Source organism: Arvicola amphibius, chromosome 3 (assembly GCF_903992535.2).
Source record: "Arvicola amphibius chromosome 3, mArvAmp1.2, whole genome shotgun sequence".
NCBI classification, from domain to species: domain Eukaryota; kingdom Metazoa; phylum Chordata; class Mammalia; order Rodentia; family Cricetidae; genus Arvicola; species Arvicola amphibius.
Window position 1 is genome coordinate 120,966,629 of NC_052049.1, and position 7,323 is coordinate 120,973,951.

Genomic DNA, 7,323 nt, shown 5'->3' on the forward strand with positions numbered 1-7,323 from the left:
GGAAAACATTTCTAAATGTGGGCAGCACCATTTCCTGGATTGGGGTCCTGCGTTGCATAAAAAGAAGAAAGCTGGCTGTTAAGAAGCATCCTTTGCTCTCTGCCTCGTCACCAAGAACACCTTAGCTGCCCAAAACCTCAGATGCCAAATGTTTCCTGCCATATTGGACTGTAAGATAAAAGACCCTTTTTTCTCTAAGTTACCGTCCTCGAGTATGTGGTCATTGCAATAAGAAGAGTAACTAATACACAAGCCAGGTGAGATTTGCACTAGAAATTCAACATAAAACCTGGAAAAAAGTTCAAGGCCAGGTTCTCAAGGTTAGAAAAAAAAGCAAACACCATGCTCCATCATCACCTACAACATTACAAATAAAAGGAAGTGACTGAAATGGGCCAGGCCAAACTCATTTTCCAGATTGCTTTGAGTCCACTCTAACCCCCGTGTCCCTTTAAGAGTTCAGATGTGTCAGGCATGGTGACACATGCTTTTAATTCCAGCACTCAGGAGGTAGAAGCAGGAGGATCTCTCTAAGTTTCAGGTCAGCCTGGTCTACATTGTGATTTCCAGGCCAGGCAGGGCTACATAGAGAGAGACCCTGTCTCAAGACAAAACAAAACAAAAATAAGCAAACAAAACAAACAAACAAATAAGAATTCCAGAAGTAAGCAGGTGAATGTCAGAATACCACTAGACAAGGTTCTAGAAACCACGGTGACTACAGAGAGCAATGAGCATGCAGCATCTACTGTTCAGACGGAGAAACTTAAGGGAAGAGGAGAAAAGATGACCATGTGTGTAAAAAGGCTTTGATGTATGTAAAAGGCTTCGATACCTTGGCTACACTAATTTAGAGTACATTTGAAAACAGACTGAAGTCATCAGCAGAGGGGTTTACAATAGAGCTTCTGGGAAGCCATCAATAAGGTCATGGCCGAGGCAGGCTTAGGCAAAGCCAGTCCCCAGCCATCTGGATGGGACATAGCAAAGCTTGGGGCACAGATTGAACCATTGCATCTTCTCCCTTAATTTATATTCTACCAGGTCACCTTCTGCTTCATTCTCAGGCTTCCTGTTATAAGGCTGTTTACACCACTTTTTTCAAAAGAGTTCAAGAGCAAGCAAAAATGGAGGGAGAAGTTCTTAAAATATTAGGTGGGAATTATGTGATAATGAAGTCAACCACTGGCGGGCCTCTGAAGGGAAAGCCAGCTGTGGGAGTCTATGATGCTTTGTTGAAAAAAATTATAGAGGAACGGCCTTAAACTCTATCCTGCTGTTAGGTAAAATGTGTCCCTCCCAACCCTACGGTCAATCTGGACAGTCTGCTTTTGAAGTCATTAATATTACATCCCGCAAAGACTTCAAACCACAGTATCAGTTGCAATGCCTGTGATAGAAATTATCCTACAGGAATTGGTGTTGATGTGAGACAGTAGAATTCAAAGACGCAGTCTATGACCTGAACAAGTCCCGCCCCAAATGCGACCGAGTTGCCGTGAGGCTCAGCTGACTTTTATGTTGTTGAACATTGAGATCTACAGTCAGAGGAAGAAATGTGTTACGGTGCTCTCGTTCTTCCCGTGAATATTTACCGAGCGAGCATCTGCTGTCTGCCAGACACACCCTGCGCTAGGTGTTAGAACACAAGAATTGCAACCAAGCTCCCGTCCTCCTGGCAGCTAGACTCTGAGAGAATGAGAGGAAATTAAACCAATGATTATTCTCTTGCTTATTAACAGATGGGGCGAGTCTAGTTGGATCATTTGGAAGGAGGAAAGAAAAAAGACGAAGCGGAGGGAGACGCTCCAAAGGTCAGCTGGGAAGGTGAGTCACAAAGGCAGACAGAGCAAAAGCGTGTTCTACGGAGCAGGATGGGGACCAGGTGGAAGGGCTGGCTCCACTGTCTAGGAGGTATGAGATATCAGAGCCTTTTCTGGTGCCTCTGTGTCAGAAGGATGGCCGCAGGCCACACGCCCGATCTCTGTAATCATTGCGCGAAATACGCTCACGGCGCACACAGCACTGGCAAACGCTGCTTGTCATCCCTTCAATATTGACAGTTACTACTGCTAAAAATAGCTGTCTTAACAGCAAGCCCAGTGCTTTTATCTCTGCATCTCTCTGCCTTGATATCATTTCATATTTTTTTCCTCCTCTTTTCTTCCTAAGCATAAGAAGTTTCCTGGAAAGTAGGTCAGACTCCAGCAAACTCTCAACACTGTGGCTTCGAGATGAAAGAGGGGGCATAGGGAGCCTTTCAGCAGCTCTGGGTGCCCATCCAGGCTTCCGAGGGATGACAAAATATTTCCATGAGGATTTATTTAATTTTGTCCCCAGGCTTGTTCATAATTCTGACCATCTGGTACTGGAGGTTTCTCTATTTTTAATATTTCTACTTTGGGTGTTTTGCTTTTTTAACCTATTCTAGGATTAGTCGCCCCCTTTCAGCCACCCCCATGCTCTCCACCAACCCCTGCTTTAATTTGCTTGAATGTATTCTTCTATATGACAAGTTCGCCCCAGCCTCTAACTCTGATAACCTCAGAGCTGTAAAGCGGAGGCATCTCAAGTCATAAGGAAGGTCACTGCAAAGTCAAATGTCATCCTTGACACCTGGGCCACTGTTCTAGCCAGACCACCCCAAGGAATAGAACTTCCTGAAAGGAAGCTCCCCTATCCCAAAGTCTTAACAATCACTCTCATCAGCGCTGGTCAGGTGGGTCTCCCAGAGAGAAGCAGCCTGAGCTACTCACGCAGGTCCCTATAAGGCAACTGTCCTAGCATGACTGCCCAAATGGTCACCTGGAGCAATATTGTCTTGAAAAAGTCAGTTTCCCCAAGAATAACTCTATCGTGAACTAGGTCATTTCTTTTATCTGGCTCATCATTTTATGTGGTTCAGGGTAGGAATCCATAAGAGTCCACGGATAACGACTTTGGGGAGAGTGATACAGAAATGTCCCCTGTCTAGGATGTCACAGTCCCTTGTGCTCACTACTCCCTTGCTCTCATCTGTTCTTCACACATCTACTCAGCTATTTCCTTATCAGCCCCGAATACTCTGCTTCTCCGTGGGGTTTCAAGAAAAACGTTGGAGTAACGGAGGGGAGGGGTTGGCGACCAAGTGTTGAAAATATCACAGAAAACCACAGAGACAAAGAGTGCAGAGGACTATATGGAGCTTGGAAAAGATGGAGGACAAGAAAAACGAAGGGTGTCTGTGAACTAAACTCCCAGGATGAACACAGCCACTCTCTCTCTCTGCCATCCCCACGAGGCTTTGTTTTTTGTTTTTGTTTCTTTTTAGAAGATAAGGCGTCTTTTATCTTCCCCCTTGTTCCCTGCATTTTATAAGCACTTCTGTCTTTCATTTATGGACCTGCTAACCACCAGAGCAGCAATACACAGGGCAGATATTATTCCCATTTCACCAATAATGGAACTAAAGATCTGAGAAGTGATAAAATGTGCCCGAGATCACACAAGTGGCAAATTTAGCAAAAAGAATCTAGATCTTTCCTTTTTTCCCCCCATCTGATAGAGCACCCAGTGTCTCTCTGGTTTACCATGCTCATTTTTTAAGGGGAATGGTTCAGGGCACTCAATAACAACAACAGAGAGAATGTAGGGTTGGAGTGTAAACTCCAATCTCGAATAGCATGTTGTTTGTGTTCGTTGGCTTCTGTCGCTGTGACACAGCCCTAGAGAAAGCCCCTTAGGGGAGGAAGGATTTATTTTGGTTCATAGTTTAGGCCCATGGTTACTTAGCTACTTTTTTCTGGACCCACATTTGATAAGACAGAACATCATGGTGGAAGGGCACGATAGAGAGGAGCTCCTTTCCTCTGACAGACGGGAAGCCGAGGAGGACAAATGAAAGGACAGCCCCTGGAATAAGACACAACCTTCGAAGGTGTGTTCCAGTGACCCCAGTCCTCTAGCTGGGCCCCATCTCCCAACAGTCCATTGGCCATGACCTCATCCACTTCTGAATCCACCAATGAAGTCAGAGAACTCGGGCTTCAACCACCTCTCCCAGGCCCCAGCAGCCAATCCTTCAGCACATGTGTCTTCAGGAAACAATGTTTACAGTCAGACCTTAACATGGCTTTGTTTCGACCCCTGCTCCCTTACGATTTGCATTCCTAGGAAACAACTTGAAAACTCCTGTTACGAAACACAGCAAAACTTGACAAAATAGAACATTCTTTTATTCTATATTGCTAAGCTCTTAGGAAAGTAAGAAACATCCTTGGGAGCCAAAATCCAAAGATAAAACCTAAAACCCTGAAAGTGTGCAGCCACACTGAGTCAGTGTGGCAATAATTACCATGGCAGACTCAACTCTTACCACTCAAAGGACTTTTCTTAACACATTATGTCATGTGCCCTTCTATATATACAGACACAAGCATATGAGGGCTCACATATATCACAGGCATGCATATACAAGGTTTATTTTAAATGGCAATAATAGATAGCGCATCTCAAGGGTAAAGTATGGTTAATATCAGCAGAGTGCTTCAAAGGCACATAAAATAACAATAGGACTCATTAATAGGTCTTACTTATATCTGCTATGTGCTATGTTTAAAACAAGAATTATATATATATATATATATATATATATATATATATATATATATATATGAGACAAACCAAGTATATGGGTAGGTCTGAAGTGATTCTAAAACCTATAATAGCAACCTAGAAGATATCAAAGGGTCAAAGATTTGCACCTTCATGATAGAAATATTTGACAACACCCTTTGTAAGTCTATCCATCCCCCTGGTGACCTTGTCAAGTACACACTGCCACAGTGTCCAGTAACTCTGAATTCAGAGGAAGGAAAAGCATCAGTAAAAATACTGTGGGTCCTCCCTTGCCTTCAGTTCAGTTGCGGAAGACATCAGAAACAATTACACCTTTCAGATCCATCATTCTAATTGCCGATTAAACAGACTCAGGTGGCGTCCCTTTCTCTTGGGAACCTGCTAGAGTTAACAAAACAAACACAGCCCTAGTCAGCAGGTCCTGTCTAAAAACAAAACAAAACAACTCCAAAGAGCACAGCGGCAGCTCAGGCCAATAAAAGAGATTCTAAACACATCGATCTGTGAGGGGACAGGCTCCAGGCTTCGGTAATTCTCAGGTTCCCCATTTCTTAGCTTCTGCGGGCAAAGCTGCTGTGATTGGACAGGCATCTCTCTCACGTGGCTGTGTATTATTCCATCATGGTACTTTCAAAGTCTATTTTAAAGAAATGCAAATGCCACTATTTTAATCTCCTAGTAAATAGATATTTTCTCCCTCAACAGAAACAAGTCTAGCATTTTCACAGCTTCAGGTTAGATTAGTTCCGAAATAATAACTGTTCCTTATTCCCTTTCTTTTGTGCTTTTGAGGATAAACCCATGAATTGAAATAACAGAATAAAAGGCCCAGTATCAAGTAAATTTTTTTTTCTTCTTTTGACAGTGGATTTCTTTCCTGGGAAATGAAAATACCTTCGCATTGCAATAGCAGGCCAAGGTGGTTTCTCTTCTGAATGGAGCGTTGAAAAGTCCACATTCCGAACCTATTCAGTTCTTATTTAGCACCATTGTTGCCAGGGACAAGTTATCAGAGCAAGCCCATCTCTCCAGAGTTACTGCATGTAACAAAAAAGCTCAGTTTGGGCCCAGGGGACTTGTATCAAGTCAGCTCTGCCAGTGTCTGGCTGTGTGACCTCAAGAACGTCACTCTAGGTCTCTGAGGCTTCGGGTGCCCATTGCACAAAGGCAGAATGTGGGGTCTCAGTCCCCTGCAGTGTCCAGGAGTTCTTTGTCTCCTGTACTGCAGCATATCCAGAAATACTCCGGGGCTTCGCTTCTTCTTCCAAAGACGAGATATCAAGCATTGAAGACATATTTACACAGTTCCTACTCTAGCTAGACGGTGTATTTCGTGCCAGATAAACTAAGAGATATAAAACAATGTCCCTGCTGTCACAGACATATAACCCATAATGGCAGATGAGCAGGTTGAGAAGAAATTTCAACAAAGGGGATAACCAGGAGTTGCCGAATCCTTTTTACAGAACCGCCTTTTGGGATGCTGCAGAACACAACGAACAGGATGGGGTGGGTACTGGAGCTTGAGGTTGAAGCAGATAATCGTTTTGAGTGGAAAACGTCCCGTTTAGGTGATAAAGGAAGGGTACAGACCCCCATAACCTTCAGAAAGCCTCATATTTAAAGTAATAAAGGAATGGTGTGAAATATTAAAAACAGAAGGATGGAGGAAGGCTGACCTGCACAAGGATGAGTACAGAAGAGAGCTTGTGACCAATTAGACTCAACTACCTTCTCTTATGGATGAAGAGATGGGCCTGGTCAGCCTGCTGGAGGGAAAGTGAACTGGGAGCAGCTTAAGGTGTCCTCCTCCTACACACACTATGTTGAGTTTTAGAAAGGGTTGAGATAATACAAGAATGGGCTGAGGTCCTTAAAAAAAGATTGGGACCCTTCCCCCAAATTGCTAAGTATAGATAAATGAAAAGAGTTTCCCAGGTTGATCCCCAGCACCAAATAAAAGGTAAAATTAATCAATTCAGCTTGCTGCAAAATTCCAGTGAAGGACACTCAGCACAGGGCAGTCACAGACCTGACCTGCTCCTTGGCATCACTGATACCCTCTTTCTCGGGGAATCATCAACGCAGCTTTCTTTCCCTTTTAAAAAAAAATACTTCTTTTTCTTTTGAGATTCAAATGTAATTACATCATTTCCACTTTCCATTTCCATCCTCCAAGCCATCCTAGCTAGTATCCCTCCTGGTTCTCTTTTAAATTCATGGCCTTTGCTTTCTTAATTGTTATGTATGTATAAAGTACACACACACACACACACACACACACACATGCACACATACACACATTCCTAAGTACATATACACAACCTGATCAGTCTGTATAATGTTACAGTTCCACACTGGTAAGACCGTGGGAGATCAGTCCTGCCATCCATCAAGGAAGTCCCTCATCCTGTTGAGTAAGTCTGTGACTCCTTCTGCCACTCAGAGCCTTTGGACAGGAGGCAGATGCACGCCGCACAGCCCTTTGCGCCACATCTCTACAGCTCTGGAGTTTATTTTGTCCCAGCGCTCGTACTCAGTCTCTCTAAGCATCAGTGAGGAGCATCCACTGCCTGGGAGTCCCTGAGCTAGGTTCTGCCTTCAGATAAAGCTCACCACATAATAAACTATAGCATCTGAGCAGCAGCCACGGTGAGAGAAGGGACAAGAAGAGCAGAAGCTGAAACTTCTTATAATGCTTACCTG